Here is a 21,347-nt window from a genome sequence, read left to right as displayed (position 1 = left end):
AATCAAGAGTTATGAAGACAGCATTAAATTTCAGCCTCTATATATAGCAGTTCCAACTTATAAATTATAACATGTGTTTGTAAATTAGGACCCCCATAGACAGCAGTCTAATTTAGCCCATCTTGATAACTACATCCCCTTATTTTACCATCTCTTCACCTGAACAGTGCTAACGATTAGCCTACCCTATGCTCTCCTCTCTCCCTCCCTTTCCCGTCCCTTCCCGCCTCTGACTCCCTGCCTTCTCGTGCTCTCCCTCCCCCTCATTTCCTCACTCTCCTGTCTCTTCTAGGAATGCCTTTGTCCTGTAATTTTTTGTGAATGTCAATTGTAGCCCGTTCTGAGCCCCCCGGGAGAACGGAATAGAAATCGAATTTAAAAAATAAATAAAGTTCATACTATTTTAGCACAGCTCTTGTTTTATGCAGTGAGATCTAGTTATTAATAACTGGGATTAACAGTAAAACTATTATGTCAACAGTAGTCAATTTGGATAATTCCCCCTCCCCCATACAGATAGGATGGCAGAAAAACTATATAAATATGTCCAACACCTGACTCTATAGTATCTTAGTTCATTTTATAACTTTTTTCATCAATTGAGTTTCAACAGCAACAACTTTTGTTCAAGGTGCACAATAGACAGCTATGAACAGTATAGCTTTTACAAGTAAACGCTGTCAACGCAGTAAGGCACTCTAGAAAAGAGTTTCCAATTTGGAAAACAGACAATGAGGAGTTTACATCAGCTCAAGTTTAATCGTGTCTATGATTTTAGGACAAGATAAGAATTGGCTGAAACATTTCCATTGATCGGAGAAAACAAACAGCTGAGTGGAAACTAGTCGAGAACAGCTTTCTGCACAGAGTTCAACAACAGGGCAGTCTGCAGTCTACAAGCTCTGCCCAATGGCTGTTAATGCACTCAAAAGGAATTACTACAAGGACATTTGTAAGGAGTCTGGCCAAAGTTTACAGCCAAAATGCAGCACTCATCCATTTTTTGTGTTTCTGCTGGCACTTTATTTCGAATACTTGCTTGTGAATCCAAATAAAGACTAAAATCCAGGAGATATTTTGCTCCCATATGCTTGTACCGGGGTGATGCAAAGCAGATGGTAGCTATTTTGTGAATAATTACCTAAATGGAAATCATTAAAAGCTTTCCAAAGAAATTGCTTCTTCATGCCTTGGTTTCATGATAAATCATTACGTGCTTGTCATAGTTTCCACAAAGCCATTGTAGAAGGGACAAAATAGTTAGCTTTCATCTGCGAAATGTATTATGATTTAACACAAAGACCTCAATTCTGCAAAATTCAGAGATGTGGGAAAGAGTACATCTGTGTGGACGAGGCCCAAATACCTTTTTGCAGCCTCAGAAAAACCACCAGCATGCAAAATCTCTTGACACATTTATATTTATACATAACTCAAGCACTGTTTAGCATACCCATAACAGGAATCATTTCACGCTATTTATATGGCTAGCTTGATAGAAATAAATGTACATCACATTGATGATAGGTATGTCTGTAACTGGTGGATATAAATAATAAATAATAAATATAAATTAAAATGCAATTTTGTCAATCTGACTTGATATCTTGACCTTCATGCCAACACATGCATTAGCATATATTTGCTACACAAATGGTTGGCATTGGACTTGTGCATCTAAATATGAGCACCTGTGCCGACCTTCCTTTATGGAATACTGGTGTAATAGGTTGGGTATATTTATTTATTTAAGTGATTTATATACCGCCTATTAATAGGCGCAAATGTGATAGCCACAACCATGCCCTACACTTAAATTTTTATTTTATTTTAGCATATTTATATACCATATATTTAAACAATTCCCAGCAGATTACAACTTCAAACCTACACAGTAAATAATCAAAACAAAAGTAAAACAGACAATCTAAAATAACATGCTACAATTTGATGCAAAGAAATACAAGGTCATGCTTTTGGGCGGCAAAAACCTGAGGGAACGGTACAGTTTAGGGGCTGAAGAACTTAAGTGCGCCACAGAAGAGTGGGACGTGGTTGTGATTGTCTGTGATGATCTTAAGGTGGCCAAACAGGTTGAAAAGGTGACAGCGAAAGCTAGAAGGATGCTAGGGTACATACGAAGAGGTATAGCCAGTAGGAAAAAGGAGGTATTGATGCCCCTGTATAAGACTCTGGTGAGACCTCATTTAGAATATTGTGTACAATTCTGGAGGCCGCACCTTCAAAAAGATATAAAAAGGATGGAGTCGGTCCAGAGGAAGGCCACTAAAATAGTGCATGGTCTTCGTCAAAAGGCGTATAGGGACAGACTTAAAGATCTCAATCTGTATACTTTGTAGGAAAGGCGGGAGAGGGGAAATATGATAGAGACGGTTAAATACCTACGTGGTGTAAATGAGCATGAGTCGAGTCTCTTTCATATGAAAGGAAGCTCTGGAATGAGAGGGCATAGGAAGAAGTTAAGAGGTGATAGGCTTAGGAGTAATCTAAGGAAATACTTTTTTTACAGAAAGGGTAGTAGATGCATGGAACTGTCTCCCAGAAGAGGTGGTGGAGACAGAGACTGTGTCTGAATTTAAAAAAGCGTGAGATAGGCACTTGGGATCTCTTAAACAGAGGAAGAGATAATAAGAACATAAGAATAGCCTTACTGGGTCAGACCAATGGTCCATCAAGCCCAGTAGCCCATTCTCATGGTGGCCAATCTATAGTCCCTAGAACCTGGCCAAACCCAAGGAGTAGCAATATTCTATACTACTGATCCAGGGCAAGCAGTGGCTTCTCCCATGTGTTTCTCAATAAAAAAAACTGTGGACTTTTCCACCAAGAAATTGTCCAAACCTTTCTTAAAAGGCAGTGCAACATTGAATAGTATAGAAAGCATAACACTTACTTGTCTAATAATTCTACAAAGTCATAAAGAAATAGTATAACTTACACGATCTTTGTTGTTATGAATATGGTAGTCCGTACAAAGATGAAAAATAGCAGCAGTGAAGACCAAGGGGAGGCATGACAAATAACTAAGGAGTCCACCAGAATTCAAAAGGTTTACTGTGATGTCCAAATTTGTGACCATCTTGTGACTTTAGTTATGTTTTCCCAGAGATGGTCATATATGTCAATAAATTAATTCAAGGCACTCAGAATGAGCAGTCAGTGGGACAAGATAAAGATTACTGTAAACAAGATATGGGCAAACATGGACCCCTGAAGGACACCATAGTGCAGGCAAGACATACTGTAGGAGAGATGGTTACTTAATGAAACTTGAAATGATATGGAATTGAGGTTTAAACTATTCATCGTAAAACTCATGGAGGTGGGACAGAAGGATCACCAGGTAATACTGCAGAGAGTAACTCTGTACTGAAGTACTGTTGCTAAAGAAGAGAAAACTACTGCAGTAAAGAGAGCCACTACCCTTGTGAGACTATCTGCAATTCTAGACAAAGAAAACCTTACCTTTATTAGCTGGTAATGTTACTTTTATGTTGGAAGGGGAAGAGAGAATAGGAATGTGGCCTTAAACAAAGGATGAAAATGATGAGAACATAAGAACATAAGATTTGCCACTGCTGAATCAGACCAGTGGTCCATCGTGCCCAGCAGTCTGCTCATGTGGCAGCCCTTAGGTTAAAGACCAATGTCCTGCTAGAGTCTAGCCTTACCTGTGTATGTTCTGGTCCAGCAGGAACTTATCTAACCTTTTCTTGAATCCCGGTAGGGTGCTTTCCTCTATAACAGCCTCCGGAAGAGCATTCCAGTTTTCTACCACTCTCTGGGTGAAGAACTTCCTTACGTTTGTACGGAATCTATACCCTTTTAACTTTAGAGAGTGCCCTCTTGTTCTCACTACCTTGGAGAGGGTGAACAATCTCTCTTTCTCTACAAAGTCAATTCCCTTCAATATCTTGAATGTTTCAATCATGTCCCCTCTCAGTCTCCTCTTCTCAAGGGAGAAGAGGCCCAGTTTCTTTAGCCTCTCATCGTACGGCAACTCCTCCATTCCCTTAACCATTTTTATCGCTCTTCTCTGGACCCTTTTGAGCAGTACTATGTCCTTTTTCATGTACGGCGACCAGTGTTGGACGCAGTACTCCAGGTGGGGGCGCACCATGGCTCGGTACAGTGGCATGATAACCTTCTCCGATCTGTTTGTGATCCCCTTTTTAATCATCTAGCATTTTGTTCGCCCTTTTTGCCACCGCTGCACATTCAGTGTAAATGTGCAATAAACATCCAAAATTTCAAATATTGCGCCTGATTTGCTCAGTCTTCGTTTCCCCCATAGATGCTAAATGAGAGAGAAGCCTTAAGTAACTCAGGTTGTGGTGTGCGAGTTGTCCCAGGAGCACTGTTACACCAGTTAGAGTAGCAATTACATGTCAACTAAAATACATTTTACAGTCTTCTTTAGATAACTGAAAGTGGCAACATCATACTTATTTCTAATATATGTTTCCACAGTGATGCAACTCTGAGGTTAAAACTGTTTTGCCTTTTCTAGTCATGTCCTGTTTTTAAATCTTAATTTACATGGAAAAGTGTGAACCGCAGGGTGTTCAAAATGTCCAAATGTGTTCTTTCCCTCCAGGACTCACTAGCCAGTACAGTCACCGTGTGCGTATTTCTATAGCCCCTCTCTCCCTTCATTATGATTTGAGGTGTGTGAGTGGTACAGGTGCGTGAAGTGGGATAAATTTATAAGTAACGAGCATTCGGAACAGAGTTGTATGTGCTCAAATAGACACATATAAAATTATCCTACGGCACAGATGCATAAAGTGTGAGCAATTCTTAAATGTATTAATTAAATAAATAGTGCCTATGTTTCTGCAGTGTGCATGTAGGAATACCCAGAGGTGGAGCGGGCTGGGTTTGTCAATGGTGTGTAAAACACATGCATTTGCACCCATACTGAAATGTACATCTGCCTTGGAGCAGGTGCAACTTTGTGCAGGGGCTTTTGGGTAGGCTACTTTACAAAAGGTAGTCTATGCAGATCAGGTCTCTGCACATCCTAATGGACTTAAGGAAAGCAGTAAAAACCTTCCTCTTCCAATGACCCTACCACAGTCGTGTGATTCTATATGAGGACTAAAGATCTTTATGTGAAGCCATTGCTTGCCCTGGATCGGTGGCATGGAATGCTGCTACTATTTGGGTTTTTGCCAGGTACTTGTGACTTGGATTGGCCTCCATGGAGACGGAATACTGGGCTAGATGGACCATTGGTCTGACCCAGTAAGGCTGTTCTTATGTTCTTATGATGGCTGTCAGGCCTGTTGTGCTCTGACCCTGTGTGTTGTAGATAGGTTGCCCTCTATTTATTGACATTTGGTATATTCCTATATGTGAATTGATTCCCTCTTGAAACTATGTATGCCCCTATGTGCTGTAGATAGACCCTTTGTTTCCCTGAAAATAAGCCCTAGTCGCCTGTGGCAGCAGCACACCCCCCCCCCACGACCCTTCCATCTCTCCCACCCATCCGAACCCCGACCGTGAGACAGAAATACAGTACCTTGTAACAAACCGTATCGGCAGCAGCACAGGCCCCATCATGGCTTTCTCACGCCCACGCCCTCTGCCACGATGGGGCTTGTGCTGCCGACGATGCGATTTGATATATAAGGTACTGTATTTCGGTCTCACGGTCGGGGTTCGGAAGGGTGGGAGAATTGAAAGGGTCAGCAGGGAGAAGGGGGGTGGGCGACGGCGGGGGAGATGGGAGGAATTAAAAAATGTTCCACGAGGGGGATGGGAGGAAAAGAGGAATATAAGCTGCAAGGGTTCTGCTGCACAAGGGATGGGAAGGAGGGGGAGGGAGGGATAGAAAGATAGTGCACAAGGGGATGGGTGAGAAGGGAGGAAAGATGCTGCACATGTAGGGGAGAGAAAGGAAATAGGAAGAATTGGGGTGGAGGAAAGGAAGGGAGAGACAATCATTGTACATGAAAAAAAAAAATAAGACCTCCGCAAAAATAAGACCTCGTGCCTTTTTTGGGCCCAAAATTAATGACAGTGTCTTATTTTCATTTTTCCCCTGTAAGCTATCCTGAACTTTCTGGGAGGACAGGATATAAATTGAAATAAATAAAAAGACACATAGGCTGCCTTTATACAACAGGAGCAGCATATGCGCAGATGTGCCTCCCTGCCTAGACGCCCTTTTATATAAATTGGCTCAAGGCAAGTTCATATCTTCACTGGTAAGAATTCACTCGCATTTAGTTTTCTCATTCCTCCTTCTCTCCTCACCCTACCTACCCTTGCTTTCTCGGTACTCATTCCCCTTATTGTAATCTCTAGTTCTCTATCCTTTTCATTCATCTCTCTCCCCTCCCTCTATTCCTTCTTCAATCTCCTTATACTCTTTCCCTTCTACTAGCCCTCTCCTTCTTCTCTTCTCACTCATATTCCTTCTGCAGCATTAGATGTCCTTCCGATTAGAGCAGGGGTAGGTAATTCCAGTCCTCGAGAGCCGCAGCCAGGTCAGGTTTTCAGGATATCCACACTAAATATGCATGAGATGGATTTGCATCTCAAGGAGGCAGTGCATGCAAAGCCATCTCATACATATTCAATGTAGATATCCTGAAAACCTGACCTGGCTGTGGCTCTCGAGGACCGGAATTGCCTACCCCTGGACTAGAGAATGACATGGGGGCAAGTTTTTTCCCATCCCCATAGGAGCTCAATTTCCCCGTCCCGCTTCCGTGAGTCTTGTCAGTGTCCCATTCCTGTAAACTCTGCCTTAACCGCACAAGCCTCGAACACTTAAGATTTTAAAGTGTTTGAGGCTTGTGCAGATGAGGACTGAGCTTGCAGGAATGGGGCAGGAACAGGAAAAGAACTCAAGGGGATAGGACAGGAAAATGAATTCCCTTGGGGACGGGGAAAAATTTGTCCCGCTGTCATTTTCTACTTCCAACCCTGGTGAATATTAAAGTTGCAGTTTCCTCTTATCAAAAAGTAGCTGTCTTTGGCTACCCAGTTGTCTTCCTGTTTTCTATCGTTCGTCCTTAGTTCCATATTTTCAATAGTGCCATAGCTCCATTTTTTTTCTCTCATTGCTTTTGCTTTTAATTTATGCCTGCCCTTGCACTTCTCTTTGTTTCTATAGTTTCCCGTTTCCTATTGCTTTGCCCCATCCTTCTTTGTCACTTCTTTTTTCCTGTTCTCGGTACATCTGTGAAATTAAAGGGCCCTTAGTTATTACAAGATTTATAACTTGCCCTCCCAGTCTCACTCCAGGAACATATAACATAACATAGGCCATCACAATTCTAAGCCTAAAACAAAACAGAAACATAATTCATATCTAAAAATAAGCCAATCTAAAATTAGGAAGTATAATTGCAACAATATAAACTCAAGGAAATTGCCAGTTCGTAGCTGGTTTTAAGAAAGGTTTGGACAATTTCCTGGAGGAAACGTCCATGGTCTGTTATTGAGACAGACATGGAGGAAGCCACTGCTTGCTTTGGATTGGTAACATGGAAAGTTGCTACTAGTTGGGTTTTTGCCAGGTAATAGTGACCTGGATTGGACACCGTGAAGACGGGATACTGGGCTAGATGGACCATTGGTCTAACCAAGTAAGGCTATTCTTATGTTCTAATGGTCTCTTCCCTGGGCCCCAACATTTTATTCTAAGTCAAGGGTCCTCAAATCCAGTCTCGAGGTTCACAACACAGCCTAGTTTTCAGGATTTCCATAATGAATATGTTTGAGATTTATTTGCATGCAATGGAATCATTGAATGCAGATACATCTTGTACATATTCATTGTGGAAATTCTGAAAATAAAACTACGTTGTGGACCTCAAGAACTGGATTTGAGAACCCCTGCTCTAGGTGAACAAAATTCGCAGTCTCCTTCAGAATAGCTATTATTTAAGAATCACAACATGTCAAAGAGGGGGAAACAGATTTCCCCTGCCTCAGTTTTTACAATACTCTCGAGGGCCAGCATGTGGTAAAGAAATATTCTCACAATCTAGGGCTAATGTGGACATGCTTACGAGTAGAACTTATGCTTTACCAGGACAGGAGGAGTAAAAATTCCCTGTAAAGGAAGGCCTGGGTCATAAGCTTGTAACTTAATTACAGAGGAATGTTTAATCTTCTATAAACACAAAGGACCAGATGTAAGCCTGTCTTCCCTATACATAAAATGAGAGAAACGCCTTACATCTGGCAGCAAATCTTTTTTTTTTTTTTGGGGGGGGGGGAACGTGAACCGAGGAAGTGAATAAAAAAAGCAAATAATAAATCATGGGAATATAACATAAGAACAAATGTTGGGTTATAAACTGTTAGATGAAAAAGTATTCTTACCATAACCTTCGTGATTCCATCAATCATTAGAATAGATTTCATTCTTGCATTGTCCTGCTGGGTTGGTTTTTTTTTGTTCTTGTTATTATATACGGTCCATTTTGTAGTGGAAATAGTAGGCCCTTTTTTCATTTTTTAGCTCATGTTTTGGAATATATTTGTGGTAGAACAGAAAAAAAAATTCTTGTACACCACTAAAAAATCCTTTATAAAGCAAGAGCCTTAATATTCATATTAGATACTGTAATAACTCTCTTGTTTTCATAAAAAGTAAAGTCCTCATTGCCACACGTTTCTATGCGCAAAGATCAAACATGTGATAATTACTTCTAAACATTCTGCTAAAGATAGTTTTATTAGAAAATGTATATTTAAATTCCATTTAGCCTATCAGATCTGGCTCTTTTGTGAATCTCGCCTAGATGTCCTTCTCGAAACACAACTAAGATAAACCTCTGGCACAGTTAACCGGAGGCTTCACCTGCCAGTCTGTGCTGTACGATCTCTATAGCAACCTCACATAAATCAAGAAAATGGCCCCTTTTGTAAGTTGGTTAATAGGCACAACATGCTTCTTTAGAAAATCCAACTATTCTTTCAATAGACTTTGATTGAAAGTCAGTCTTTTCTTCAGACACATTCACATTCACATCTAGTAGCAGCTTGTATGGCTGTCCAAGGACTATTTATTACCCTTTAAAGATTGGGTAAAGAAAAAATAGTTCTCAGAACAATGTTTACATTCAGAGGCATAAGTGTAGTGCCACAAAAGAGCATCCTTTTGTTCCAAGCCCAGAATATTAATCTTTAACCTGCTAATTGTTTTGACTTTTTCTCTTCTATTTGATTAGGCGCATTCCTCTCTTCTGACTGAAATCGTACCAAGGCGGCCATTTTTTCATCCCACTTATGCATGCACTTTATGCCATGTATGATTTGGTCTATATTGCCTACCTAGAAGAGAACAAATCCCTGCCCTCTTGTTTTTGCATACTGTCTTGTGGTGCTGTATCTTGCCTTATTTCGTAATTGGTATCAAAACCAGCCTGATGGTTAGAGCAGCGGGTTGAGAATCAAGGAAACCAGAGCTCAAATCCCACTGCCACTCCTTGTGTTCTTGGGCAACCCTCCATTCCCTCAGGTACAAACTTCAATCGTAAGCCCTCAGGGGACACGAAATTATCTGCTGTGCCTGAAAGAAACTCACCTTGATCTACTACTGCAAAAAAGACATGAAATTCAATCTAAAATCCCTTCCCTTTCCTTCTGAGCCATGCCCTTGGCTGCAGTAACTTTTGACAGGTTTAATAGCATGCATAAATAAGGTTGCCAGATTTCCTATATGAAAAAAAAAGAGGACGCCTGGCCCTGCTCTGTTCTGCCCCCAGTCCCGCCCTGTTCCACCTCCAGCTCTGCCCGTTCATCCCCCAGCCCCGCCTCCACACAAACCTCCCTGAGTTCGAAGGCTGCATTTGGAAGCTTTCACGCATGTGCGGACACTGACAAAATGACATCACAGGCATGCTTGCATGCGTATGATGTCATCATGGTGATGGCCGCACATGTGCAAAGGATTCCAGACGCGGCCTCCAAGCTCAGGACTTTCAAAACCCAGACAAACTGCTGGGTTTTGGAAATCCCTCCGTGTGCCCAGACAGTCTTCTAAAAAGAGGACATGTCCGGGTTTTCCTGGACATCTGGTAACCCTACTCATAGACAACATGAATTTCTCTCCATCTGCTTTATATTTGAGTTTGGATCCTAATCCGACCTTGTTTTCAAAATATGACATGTGAAAAGCATTTGGTTTCATAAGTCTCTGCTTGTAGGGTTGTCCAGAAAAACCTAAAGTTGGATAAACTATGTTAATTGAAGTTTTTCCTATGAATTTGATTGCACTTGATCAGAAAATAATAAAAAAAACAAATGTTTAAGCCTATCCTCTTTTTCCTGATTTGTTGATGACATTCCACTCTTAGGGCTTAGCTTAGAATGCTAAATTGTATTTAACAAGCAATAATGGCACTTGTAGTCACAATTTAACATACAATAATGACTCCCACAGTCAGGATAGCTTAGGGAAGAAATTCAACCAGTTTATTACCTAATCATGATCGCCTAAGACTGCAAATAATCCTGAGTAAAGGATTCTGTATATTTCATGCAATTCAATGGGCAGCTAGTGCTTTGCGTTCAGGAGTGGGGTAACATGATGGTACATTGACAAAAAAATGTTTCACACTTTTGTGGAAACTGTGAACGATAAACAAAATTTTTGACAATCCTTCCTGGACACAGCTAGACAACACCTTAGTACAGGAAGAAAAATATTCCTCATACAATTAGATCTAACCGCAGCGTTTGACCTGGTTGACCATAACATTCTTCTACAAATTCTGGATGCAATTGGTATCACAAACAAAATGCACACTTGGTTCCAAGGATTCTTAAAGACCAGATCTTACAGAGTAAAATCAAGCAACGAAAAGTCAGAACCGTGGTCCAACCCCTGTGGGATCCCCTTTATCCCCCACACTCTTCAACCTCTACATCGCGTCCCTCAGTACCTATCTAGATAAATCAAACATAATCTCCTACAGCTATGCAGACATCACCATTCTTCTCACTTTTGATCAACCAAAACCCTCCATGACAGACACTATACATAAAACATTTGAAATTATAACAACTCGGATGAAAGACCACAAACTGAAACTAAATTCAGACAAAACAAAATTAATTCTCCTAGAAAACGATGACACCATCCATTACAAACCTAGTAATCAACTCAACCACATTCCCCATGCAAACCACTCTAAAACTACTGGGAATGACGATTGAAAGATGCTGTACCATGCAACCATAAATCAACAAAATAATACAGAAATCCTTTGCAATCATGAGAAACCTAAGACAAGTGCAAAAATTCTTCGACAAAACTCAATTCTGGATCCTAGTCCAAGCCCTAATGCTGGGTTTACTAGACTATTGTAACATTCTCTATCTACCCTGCCCCGCGACCATGATTAAACAACTGCAAACAATCCAGAACACAGCCCTGAGATTCATCTACTCTCTGAGAAAACATGACCACATCACCGAGGTGTACCTCCACTCACACTGGCTACCAATTCAAACAAGAATACAATTCAAGTTCTACTGTCTTCTATTTAAAACCATGAACGGAAACAGTCCGATATACCTAAACAACCGTCTAATCCGTACCACCTCAACCAGACAAAGGAGAACCCACACTTCATTCACATACCCCCCAATCAGAGAAGTCAAATGGAAAAAACTGTATAATGGCCTCCTGGCCACACAAGCAGTGAGATTAGACCACCATCTCTCTACTTTGCTGATAACTACCCCTGACTACAGAACATTTAGAAAAGAAATAAAAACCATACTATTTAAAAAAAACCCTGATACCCAACAATCGAAACCAACCTAACGCCTCTCTACTCTCTAAAACAACCCAACGCCACAAGAACCACCTCATCTCTACGAACCAATCTAACTATTCTCTACGAACCAATCTAACTATTCTATAATTCCTCTGGAAATGGCCAGATAGATCCTTTTTGTAATCCGCCTTGAACCTCAAGGTAACGGCGGAATTGAAATCACTAATGTAATGTAATGTAATATCATTTAGGTTATTAGTACAATCCTCTATTTTATCTGTTTTGGATTATTGTAATATAATATATTTGGGATCTCATAAAAAGCTTCAAAAAAGAATGAGACTTATCTAAAACACGGCAGTCCTTCTGATTTTCGGTCTGAAAAAATATGACCATGTTACTTCATCTTATCAACAGTTGCACTGGCTGCCTTTTGAGGCTAGAGTATTGTTTAAATTCGGTTGTACTTGTTGTAAGGTCTTGTTTGGTATGACGCCTATTTACCTGTCCTCATGCTTTGAACGTTATAAACCTAATAGGATCACTCAAAGGCATTATTTATTTGTTCATCCGACAATTAAATCTTGCCGATACAAGAGATTTTTTTTTATAAATTACTCGGTTTTCAGGCAGGTAAAATGAACTTATGGTTATATACCATCATTTCTCAGGATCATTCATATATGTCCTTTAGGAAGCTGCTAAAAACTGATTTGTTTGATAAATTTGTAAATGGATGTTTTAGAACAGGGGTCCCCAAAGTCCCTCCTTGAGGGCCGAATCCAGTCGGGTTTTCAGGATTTTCCCAATGAATATGCATTGAAAGCAGTGCATGCACATAGCCTAGGTGCAGTCCACAATATGATTAGGAGAGGCAAGATTAAAGTAAGTCCCTTAGGGAGAGGGGATTCATATACAATGAAATAAAGAAAAAAAGAAAAAGAGAGCAGCACTAGTCGTTAACCTACTTTTGAAATAATCACCGCATTACATAAGAACATAAGAAGTTGCCTCCGCTGGGTCAGACCAGAGGTCCATTGCGCCCAGCAGTCCGCTCACCACGGCGGCCCATCAGGTCCATTGACCTGTAAGGTGGTCCTTGTCTAAACCCCTTATCCTTCTATCTGTACCCTTTCATAACCTATTTCTACCTCTATCTGTATCCCTCAATCCCCGTGTCCTTCAGGAATTTATCCAATCCTTCTTTGAAACCCCATGGTGTACTCTGTCCTATCACAACCTCCGGAAGCGCATTCCAGGTGTCCACCACCCTCTGAGTGAAAAAGAACTTCCTAGCATTGGTTCTAAACCTTTCCCCTTTCAATTTCTCCGAGTGCCCCCTTGTTTGTGGTTTCCAATAGGCTGAAGAATCTGTCTCTTTCTACCCTCTCTATGCCTTTCAGGATCTTGAAAGTCTCAATCATATCTCCTCTGAGTCTCCGCTTTTCCAGGGAGAAGAGCCCCAGCCTCTCCAACCTGTCTGCATATGAAAGGTTTTCCATACCTTTTATCATTTTCGTCGCTCTTCTCTGAACCCTCTCAAGTATCGTCATGTCCTTCTTGAGGTACGGTGACCAATATTGGACACAGTACTCCAGATGCGGGCGCACCATCGCACGATACAGCGGCAAGATGACTTCCTTTGTCCTGGTTGTAATACCCTTCTTAATAATACCCAACATTCTGTTTGCTTTCTTCGAGGCTGCTGCACATTGTGCCGTTGATTTCATTGTTGTATCCACCAGCACACCCAGGTCTTTTTCAAGGGTACTTTCCCCTAGCACTGATCCCCACATTTTGTAGCTGAACATCGGGTTCTTTTTCCCTATATGCATGACCTTGCATTTCTCTATATTAAAGTTCATTTGCCCTTTATTTGCCCACTCTTCCAGTTTGATTAGGTCCCTTTGTAGGTCTTCACATTCTTCCGCTGTTCTAATCCTGCTACAGAGTTTGGTGTCATCCACAAATTTTATAACTTCACACTTCGTCCCTGTTTCTAAGTCATTTTTTAATACATTAAACAGCAGTGGTCCGAGCACCGACCCCTGCGGAACACCGCTCATGACCCTCCTCCAGTCCGAGTAGTGGCCCTTGACTCCAACCCTCTGCTTTCTGCCTGCTAACCAGTGTTTAATCCATCTGTATACGTCCCCTTCCACTCTGTGGTTCCACAGCTTCCTAAGTAGCTGCTCATGTGGTACCTTGTCAAAGGCTTTTTGGAAGTCGAGATAAATGATGTCTGTGGGTTCCCCTTTGTCCATCTGGCTGTTGATCCCTTCGAAGAAGTACAGTAGGTTAGTTTGGCACGATCTTCCCTTGCAGAAGCCATGCTGGCTCAATTTTAGTTGTCCATTTTTTTTCTATGTGCTCACAGATGCTGTCTTTTATCAGTGCCTCTTTCCTAAAATTATAGCACAAAAACTCAGATATGGTGAATATCACTAATAATCACAAAAACACTTTCACCAAAAGGAATTATTGAAGGTATATTAAACAAAAGACACAAGCACAGACCAATCTTAACGGAGGAAAAAGCCTCAGACAGGGGCCCTCCCACCTCCACAATGGTGGAATAACGGTGTTCAGACGATCACTTCACTGGCATAAAACCTCCTACTGTATTGGTCGTGACAATGTGTCAAAAAACTGCTTTCAGAATTGAGTGATGCAGAAGAAGATAGTAATAACTTAGCTTTCTCCTTTTTCAGAATTGAGTGATGCAGAAGAAGATAGTAATAACTTAGCTTTCTCCTTAAGGATCGGAACACCAACGATGGCCAGCGTTTCACTGTTAAGCTGCCTCAGGGTGTAAACAATCCGATCGCACTACAAATATAAACATGAAACACTCAAATCAGAATAAATTTTAAAAAAGGTTTCTCTTATTTAAGAGATTCCTCTCATTTTTTGTCTAAATTATCTGAAATCACTGATGTCACAAGTATTTCTTTCTTTGTTACGCTTGATGTTAAATCATTGTACACGATCATCCCTCAGGATGAAGTTATTGACATCATTAAGGAATTTCTTCAAGATAACATGCAACATAACAGGATCTCAATTGATTTGATGATAACTCTGTTATCTTTCGCTATGCGGAGGAACTATTTTCAATTCTTAAATAGATTTTTTCAGCAAATTTCAGGAGTGGCCTTGGGGGCCACTATGGCCCCTTCGGTAGCCAATTTATTTATGCAAAAATTTGAAAATCTTTGGATTAAGAATAATCCCCATTCCACTTCAATTCTTCTATGGCTGCAATTTATTGATCCCAATGTAAACAACTGGGTATGTTTCAAAAAGAATGTTCCTAAAGGGCCATTAACGATGGAATAACATATAAAGGAACAAAGCCTACTTCAAACGTCTTTTATCATACAGTGGTGCTCAGATTCCAAGATGGAAGGTTAAAGAACTCAGAAAGGACGACAGCCCTAAAGAGACTTAAATGGTATCAATCATTGCACCGGGTTGTAAAAGATGTTATGAAGTACTAATAGGTGGTTTATAAAGTTCATAAATCCAAAGATTGCAAAAGGTTTTTAGTCCAATTTTTAAGCAACTTTATATGGTTAAAGCTTCAATGAAGTAAATAACTTAGCTTAACTGGGACCCAGTTACACCTATGCACTCTCTATATCTCAGCTAAGTTATTTACTTCATTGAAGCTTTAACCATATAAAGTTGCTTAAAAATTGGACTAAAAACCTTTTGCAATCTTTGGATTTATGAACTTTATAAACCACCTATTAGTACTTCATAACATCTTTTACAACCCGGTGCAATGATTGATACCATTTAAGTCTCTTTAGGGCTGTCGCCCTTTCTGAGTTCTTTAACCTTCCATCTTGGAATCTGAGCACCACTGTATGATAAAAGACGTTTGAAGTAGGCTTTGTTCCTTTATATGTTATTCCATTGCAATTTATTGATGACATTTTTGTCATTTGGAAGGGTACTAAGGAGGAATTAGATACTTTTCACTCATGGCTTAACTCAAGACATCCCACTGTTGAATTTAGCTTGATATGTCATCCACATCAAATATCTTTTTTGGACGTTTTGGTTACTAAAGATGACAACACCATCAGCACGACAGTGTTTAGGAAGGCCACGGATAGAAACACATTGCTTGATTTTTCAAGTAATCACCCTGGTCCTTTAAAACGGAGTCTACCTACTTCTCAATTTTTTCGCTATCGCCGCTTATGCTCTGACATACATGATTATAAATCAAAAAGTAAACAACTGTATGGAAGATTGAAAAGCAGGGGCTATCCTACACAAACATTGAGAAAGGCTTATAAAAGAGCCAAATTCCTGAACAAGAGTAATGAAGACAATCTAGTGACATGTATTTTACAATATTCCCCAGGCATCAATGATGTCACCAAAATACTCAGGCGACATTGGGAAATTATGGCATTACAATCTACTTTTGCTGATACTCATTTCCGAATAGCCTTCACGAGACAAAAAAATTTCAAAGAACTTTTAAGCCCGTCAGACCTAACTAAATGTATTTCTCCTCAGGAGTCTCCAACTGGTCATCACAAATGTGACAAATGTTCCATTTGTCAGGTCACCCTGGAACTGAATGAAATCCTGATACATCCATGTACTGGGCAAATTTTCAAACTAAGACATTTGACTACCTGTACTTCTTCCTTTGTTGTGTATATGTTCGTATGCCCATGTCCTAAACTTTATGTAGGACAGACTACACGTCCATTTAAAACTCGTGTCATTGAACATAAGAGTTGTCTTCGCAACAACAGGTTACAAGCCCCGATGGTGACACACTGCTTAGAACGTAGTCACACATTCTCTGAATTGCGCTGTTGCGCTATTGATCACATTGCGGAGTATCTGACCTCTAGACCTCAACGTCTACTACGAGCTGAGCAATTTTGGATCCATACGCTCAACAGTGAAGAACCTGCTGGACTGAATGTTAGATCTGATTGGAATGTTGCTTTATAGTTATAATAATAATTTTTTCTATACAAAAGTTTTTTACATTCACATAGAAGCAATGAAAGACCTTAGAAACATATGATAATAAACAAATGAATAACAAATTAATAATGTCATAAATTAAAAATATTAAAAATTCACAAAAAGTTACAAAATAAAAATAAAAAACAAGAATATAAATTAGAAAATGATTAAGACATTAGAAACAGTAAACAAACAAGACAGTTTAAACAAAACACTCTTCTGAAATTTCAAAAAGTGTTTTATTGCCTTTCCTTTTTCAAGAATTGACAAGCTTGAAACGATCATTTACCGGCTTGTAAAAGCCGGCTTGTCATTTCCGGTGCTGACGTAAGTACACGTCATCACATCGATATGATTTAATCTGGTTTGCTAACCATGCCGCCATCTTAGGATCTTTTGAGACGCGAGTGGCGTCCGTAAGAGAGGTATGTAGCCGGTTTTTGATATTTATAGTTACAACATATACCGGTTTCTTTTTAAAATTTATTCTGATTTGAGTGTTTCATGTTTATATTTGTAGTGCGATCGGATTGTTTACACCCTGAGGCAGCTTAACAGTGAAACGTTGGTGTTCCGATCCTTAAGGAAAAAGCTAAGTTATTACTATCTTCTTCTGCATCACTCAATTCTGAAAAAGGAGAAAGCTAAGTTATTACTATCTTCTTCTGCATCACTCAATTCTGAAAGCAGTTTTTTGACACATTGTCACGACCAATACAGTAGGAGGTTTTATGCCAGTGAAGTGATCGCCTGAACACCGTTATTCCACCATTGTGGAGGTGGGAGGGCCCCTGTCTGAGGCTTTTTCCTCCGTTAAGATTGGTCTGTGCTTGTGTCTTTTGTTTAATATACCTTCAATAATTCCTTTTGGTGAAAGTGTTTTTGTGATTTTTATCAGTGCCTCTACCATCTTGCCCGGAACTGAGATCAAGCTTACCGGCCTGTAGTTCCCCGGGTCACCCCTCGATCCCTTCTTAAAGATAGGTATGACTTGTACGGTCTGTGTCTGTGTATGGCCGTTTGGAGGAGGATGGGCAGGGGAGGGCTTCAATGGCTGGGAGGGTGTAGATGGGCTGGAGTAAGTCTTAACAGAGATTTCGGCAGTTGGAACCCAAGCACAGTACCGGGTAAAGCTTTGGATTCTCGCCCAGAAATAGCTAAGAAGAAAAAAAAAAAAATTTAAATTGAATCAGGTTGGGCAGACTGGATGGACCATTCGGGTCTTTATCTGCCGTCATCTACTATGTTACTATGCTATTTTCCAGTCCTCCGGGATCACCCCAGTTTTCAAAGAGAGGTTACAAATTTCTCGGAGTGTTTCCGCTATTTTGTTTCTTAGTTCTTTTAGTACTCTTGGGTGGATTCCGTCCGGGCCTGGTGATTTGTTGCTTTTCAATCTATCTATCTGTTGGAGGACATCCTCGTGGCTTACCTCTATGTGCGACAGCTTTTCTTCTTGATCTCCACTTATGATCTCTTTGGGTTCTGGTACATTGGATGTGTCCTCGTTTGTGAAGACTGACAAGAAGAACTTGTTTAACCTGTCAGCTACTTCTTTTTCCTCCTTTACGACTCCCTTTCTGTCTCCATCATCCAACGGTCCTACTTCCTCCCTCGCCGGTTGCTTCCCTTTAACGTATCTGAAGAACGTTTTGAAGTTTCATTCTGGATGAGTCGATATACCTTTCCCCTCAAGAAAAAAACCTAATTGGGCAGGTTCAAAAAATATATAATTACTCCTCCGATGGGAAACAAAATATTTGCAAGGAAATCGCAAATGAAACACTGCCCCCAGGGCTATCACTTTTGGGCGCAATAATAGAAATTCTTTCCTCATAGATTGTGTCCATTTTGAGACGTCTGGAAATATATATACCCTATCACCTAAATAGGTGATTTGTTTTAAATTAAAATATAACTTCAACAGCATTTCTTTATCCTATAGAAACACAAGAGAGACCAACAATGTTGCTCGCCCCTGAATTTCAATATCAGAAGATTGCAATATAGCAGAAACATCTAATTGTGTATCTTCATCTACTACAGTTTTCCCCTTTTGCATTTGTTTTAAATAATATATCTTCCGTAAAGGGGGAAGACTTGCTTCCGGAACCTTTAGGACTGTTACCATGAAGTTCTTAAAGAATTCATGTGGTGACATAAACTTAGCAATCGGAAAATTTAAAATCCTTAAATTCAAGTTTTTTTGTTGATTTTCTAAATTTTAAATCTTACTCAAAAGCATCATTTTATCAGACATTTGTTTAGTAACCAAATTCGAGGTCTCAGTTGTTAATTTCTCTAATTTGTTTAAATCCACCTGGTGCCGTTGAACAGGAGTTTCTAAATGGGTTATCCTAGAGCTTGAATTTTGAGCAATAGAAACAAAGTTAGTGCATACCAGATGTAAATTCTCGATCGCCGTCCAGATTGAATCCAATGTTACTACCTGTAGTCTCACAAGCGGCTTGAGGGGAGAAATAAACGCCAGATTTTCTTTGGTTTCTTCCCTGGAAAGTAATCTCCGGGCTCCAACTGCCTCACCACTGCTTGCTCCCACTGTCTCCATACTCCCAAGACGCAGCAGCTCCAACCCAGGAGTCGACATTGTTGTTTTCACTTCCGGGTCTACGTCGGGTGCAGACTGTGCCTTGCTTAATATGCTCATCGAGCCTTCCTGCAAAGTCTGCATCACTGGTGATTCTCCGGGGATTGGGGGTATGTGCGGTCCTCACGGGCTCAACGAGAGTGACATCTCGCCATCCAAGCTGTGAGTTCCCACACTCACAGCAGCAGAAGCGCCCGACATAGAAGGCTGGACTGTAAACGCTGTAATTACAGTCTGCTGCGGCGTTGAAGAGCCAGAGGTAGGTAGAGGGAAGCCCCTCTGTTTCCCCCTTCTTTTAGGCATAAAGACTGTTCCACCAATGATTAATTCTAGAAAAATTGCCTGCAGTTTGGGGGACGCTCCTCTCAGCTAACTGCTCAGGACGCAATCTTGCCCCCAAAACCAAGCTGCGGTAGGGGTTTAACGCGTGTAATACCGCACGCCGCGCAAGCCGCTAATGCCTGCATTGAGCGAGTGTTAGTTTTTTAGCTGGCTGCAGGGGTTAGCATATGATGAAATGTCCGACGCGCTAACCCTGCTAGCGCGGCTTGATAAAAGGACCCCTAAGTCTATAATCACCATTAGGATTTTTATAGATTTAGTAATCAAAATTTTCATATCTGAGATAGTAATAAACTCTAAGACCTGGATTTTATAAATGGCACTTTAAGTTAGGCACCAGTAGGTACTCTACCAGCGCCTAACTTAAGTTGAAAATGCCATTTAAAACTGAATAAAAGCGTTAAAAAAGTGCCTTCTGGCACCTAAAAAAAACAGCGCCACTTAACACCACTGTAAGTGTGGCTAATGCCGGAAGTGGTGTCATCATAAAGCACCTCCATAGGCGTGATTCACATGAAAGGTAGGCGCCAGAAACATAGGTCTTGAAAACCCTGGCCTAAATTTCAAGCGGCTACCTTTCCCAATGGCGCAATTCTATAAATGGCATCATCGTGTGATTCCTAATTATGTATTTTCTAACGGTTGTCTCTTAAACAGTTAAATATATGATGTAATCTACTTCACATATACTCAGAATTGTGTAATTCGGCCAAGAGCCAGAGCTCCTATAGTCGAACTACCACCCAATCACTGTGTATGAAATAGTGAAAAACTATGAAATAAAGTACTATTCTAAAATTAGAATCTGTGTTATGGCAAAAAAGGAATATTCTTACTTAGCTTTTAAGGTTTTCTGCAGTTTTCGACATGGACCATGTTTTGGATTTCTTTTTCAAGGAACTCAAAGTAAGAACTGAATGACTTAAATGCCAGACTGGTAAAAATGAAGTTGGGTCAAGTGATAATTATGCTGTTCTGTTAATAAAAACACAAAATTCAAACAATAAATTACAAAAAATCTCGATACAAAAAGTTATTTCAATACTAATAATTGTGAAAGCAACACAAAGGGAAGTTATGTCATGTATGAGAAACGTTGAATGCAAAACCTCTCTGCTGCTTGTTTCGTGTAACGGCTTGAAACGCTGACTTGGATTTAAAAAGGGAGCATGATGACGTCAACCAGCTCTGTGCGGGAGGACGTACATGTCAGCTGAGCCTGCCCGACTGTCAGAAGAAAAGGAGGAGGGCGGAAATTATAAAAATGCTTGCCACTCTGTCTCGCATGGAGTCTTTCTTTTGCATTGTTACATCAAGCCAATTTGACTTCCTATTCGTTCAATATTTATTAAATAAGCTTCCCTACTCTACCTATTGTGATGAAGACCATCATGTGATTGACACGTGATCGGCAGCCACTGCTGCTGGCACCATATATAGATTCTGGGCCTAAAACCCGTGGAGGGGCATAATCGAAAGGGACGTCTAAGTCCGTTTATGTTCATCTCGCAAGTCATCCAAAGTTAAAAAGAGCCTAAGACACATTTTCGAAAGATATGTCCAACTTTTTTTTTACTTTCGAAAACCGTCTAATTATACGTCCTGCCGATCTCATCGTC

At 40.4% G+C, this 21,347-nt stretch overlaps 1 protein-coding gene across 5 annotated transcripts in view; it reads left to right on the top strand.

Annotated features, from left to right (window-relative positions):
• RARB (retinoic acid receptor beta) overlaps positions 1–21,347 on the top strand; it is a 751,528-nt gene that overhangs the window by 255,773 nt on the left and 474,408 nt on the right. For 2 of the 5 annotated variants that reach the window (XR_004538031.1, XR_004538032.1), the window contains one exon: positions 779–1,098. The exons of the other annotated variants lie outside the window; for them this stretch is intronic. The gene's annotated coding sequence lies outside the window, so the exon portion shown is untranslated. Of the gene's footprint in view, positions 1–778; positions 1,099–21,347 lie in introns of those variants that run through there. 5 annotated transcript variants of the gene reach the window in all.

This window comes from Geotrypetes seraphini, chromosome 2 (assembly GCF_902459505.1).
Source record: "Geotrypetes seraphini chromosome 2, aGeoSer1.1, whole genome shotgun sequence".
Taxonomy (NCBI): Eukaryota; Metazoa; Chordata; class Amphibia; order Gymnophiona; family Dermophiidae; genus Geotrypetes; species Geotrypetes seraphini.
The sequence above is the reverse complement of the archived record's forward strand: the minus strand, read 5'-3'. Positions and strand labels throughout refer to the sequence as shown.